General features: G+C 44.9%; 1 protein-coding gene across 1 annotated transcript in view; it reads right to left on the reverse strand.

Annotated features, from left to right (window-relative positions):
* PRIM1 (DNA primase subunit 1) overlaps nt 1-3321 on the reverse strand; it is a gene marked incomplete in the record, with an annotated part of 30849 nt that overhangs the window by 21860 nt on the left and 5668 nt on the right.

Raw genomic sequence — 3321 nt, forward strand, 5'->3', positions numbered from 1 at the left:
AAAAAGTAACCCAATTTACATCTCAGAACCCCAAAAGATTTAATAGGTAATACCAGGTACCTCTGGAATAAGAAGGTATGTACTGTGATGAAGCTGAGATTAAAAATAGGAGGATTAGGGACCAGCTGGCAGTGTGATGATTAAAGCAGCTGCATCCCTCATGGCTGACTCAGTGGTCTGAGTCACAGACCCAGCAGCTTGGAAAACATCCCAAGTACGTGTGTGTGTGCCCAAAATCTTGAAAGGAGGAGAAATGGTGAAGGGATTACAGTATGGCCATTTCCCCATAGGAAAAGTTTTCTCACTCCCTCCTTGGCCCCATCTCGAGACTGGAGAAACAAAACAGGCACAGCTGAAGAAGTGGGTATAGTACTGAAGTTAGAGGGATTAATTAGACATTTATATGTAGAATGTCGGGACCCTAGCCCTAGCCCTTTCTGCCCACTTCTATACCCTTCCACTGTTAACCCAGGTAGGAGATGGAAGATCCTCTCTGAAGGGGCCAGCAAGTGGCGTGGTGGCTAAAAGTGCTGGACTCTCACATGGTCAACCGCGGTTCATGTCCAGGACCTGGTGGTTTGCTTTCTCACTTTCTTGTTCTCTCACTCTGTCTCTTTCTGGCCAAATTAAAATAAGTAAACAAATAAATAAAGTTAAAAATGAAAAGATTCCTCTCTGAAGAAAATGACCAAATGTGTCAGGCACTGTTCTAGGCTTGAGTGATAGTCACCAATTAAAACAAGGAACTCTGTGGAGTTTTCATTCTGCCAAATATCTAGAAAAATTGACAGAGATTTCCTAATAACATGGCCTAGCCAGATCATCCAACAGTAAAGAAATCTCCATTCTCCTCTTGGGTTCTTGGGCACACACGCTCACATACTCGGTGTGAGTTTGAGTCACCGGGTCCAGGACCCAAACCACCGTCGACTACATTGGAGTCCAACAACATAGCCATTATGCCAACTGCTGGTTCCAAAAAATTAAACAAAACTTAAAAAAAAAAAAAAAAGAAAGAAAGAAAGAAAAAAGAAAAAGAAAAAAGGGGATAGATAGAAAATCCTAAAGGTTTCCAGGTCTGACACAGAAGAACAAGAATTGGAATGACATTAGTTTTCTTTCCTTCTTCCCAGACCTAGTGGCTTGCTTTCTCACTTTCTCTGTTTCTCTCTTGCCAAATTAAAATAAATAAAGATGGAACCAGCAGATGGCGTAATGGCTATGTCACTGGACTCTCATGTAGTTAAATTATTCTTTTTTTAAATAATTTTTTTATTTAACTTTATTTATTTATTTGTTTGTTTTGGAGAGGTTTTTACTATAGGGCACTTGTGCTCACCAGAAAGACAGAGAGACAGAAAGTGAGAAATCACCCACCAGGGAGGATGGCCATGCCGCAATCCCTTCTCCTCCATTCTCCTCTCGGGATCTTGGGCACACACACACATGCACCAAGCATGAGTCCAAGCCACTGGGTCCGAGACTCAAACCGCGTTCGACTATATGGGAGTCCAGCGACATAGCCATTATGCTAACTGCTGATCCCCCTCTTTCTTTCTTAACAGTAACTTAATTTTTGGGAACAGCAGTTGGCATAATGGCTATGTCGCTGGACTCCCATATAGTCGAACGCGGTTTGAGTCTCGGACCCAGTGGCTTGGACTCATGCTTGGTGCATGTGTGTGTGTGCCCAAGATCCCGAGATGAGCATTGAGGAGAATGGATTGTGTTGTGGCCATGCCCTCTGGGGGGTGATTTCTCACTTTCTGTTTCTCTGTCTCTCTCTGTCTTTCTGGCGAGCACATGCACCCTACAGGAAAAACCTCTCAAAAAAAAAAAAAAAAAGAGTAACTTAATTTTTCATTTGTCACTTATTTATGTTCTAGAGTATGTGCACTTGCTGAAGACAGAGATGGGGGTGGGGTATGGACAGTGAGAAAGCACCCCTTGGGAGGATGGCTACACTACAATTTGCCTCTCTTTCATTCTCCTCTTGAGATTTTTGGGCACAGATGCACACACCCAAGTCAAAGGGTCCAGGACTTGAACTGAGCAGTTGGCCATGTGGGATCTAGCCACCTTAATCTCCATGCCACCTGCTGGCCCATAAGCTGTATAACTATTTCATAAATATTACAATGCAGTAATAACAGAGATTAGAAAGTACACAACATGGGACCAGCAGATGGTGTAATAGTTATGTTGTTGGACCACATAGCCAATTGCTGTTCTGTGCAAGTGCTGGATCTGGCAGCTTGAAACACACCAGGCATGTGTGTGTGCATGCCCAAAATCCCTAGAGGAGAATGGAGGAGAAGGGATTGCAGCATAGCCAGCCCCCCTAGGGTTACTTTCTCGCTTTCTGTCTCTGTGGTGAGCACAAACACCCTATAGCAAAAATCTCTCTATAAATATAAACAAAATAAAAACAAAAAAAGTGCACAATAAATACAATGTGCTTGAATCACTCTGAAACCATTTCCTCCCATCCTTGGTCCATGGAAAAATTGTATTCCACAAAAACTGGTCCATAGTGCCACAAAAGTTCGGGACCGCTAGCCTAGTAGTTAAGGGAGTTGATACCACACGGCTGACCTTGGTTGGAATCCTGGTCCTGGTGGCTGAATAACACACTAGGCATGTGTTCTTACATGCCCAAGATCCTGACAGGAGGCAGAAATTGAGGAGTGGGAGTAAGATTGTAGCATGACTATACTCCACTGCAGGGTGCCTTCTCTCTTTCCATTTCTCTCTAGTGAGCACATGTGCCCTCTGGAAATTAAAACAATATATATATAGTGTACTGTTTCTGCCAGGCCACTATTCTTTTTTTCAGGGATGCTTTTTGGTATAAGGCACATGTGCTCGCCAGAAAGACAGAGAGACAGAAAATAAGAAATCACTCCCCAAGAGGGATGGCCATGCCGCAATCCCTTCTCCTCCATTCTCCTCTCAGGATCTTGGGCACACACACACATGTGCCTGGCGTTAGTTTAAGCCACCGGGTCCGGAGCTCGAACCGCAGTCGACCATATGGAAGTTGAGCAACATAGCCATTACACATGGAAGTTGAGCAACATAGCCATTACACCAACTGCTAGTCCCTCTCAGGACAGGGACAGCAGGTCAGTTCTGTCACAACTCGGGCACCCAGCACAGGGTTACACAGAGCGGGAACTGGGAGCTCGATGAGCAAAGGCCGATGTGTGCTGCAGCGGGGGTGCGGGGACATGGAGCCCAGGGCTGGGGCCTAGGCTTTGGTCCTACCACAGATCTAGCACTGACTCCTGGGCCGAGCAGTGAAATAAGCCATTTCCCTTT

Source organism: Tupaia chinensis, unplaced genomic scaffold (genome assembly GCF_000334495.1).
Source record: "Tupaia chinensis unplaced genomic scaffold, TupChi_1.0 Scaffold143970_1, whole genome shotgun sequence".
Lineage (NCBI taxonomy): Eukaryota > Metazoa > Chordata > Mammalia > Scandentia > Tupaiidae > Tupaia > Tupaia belangeri.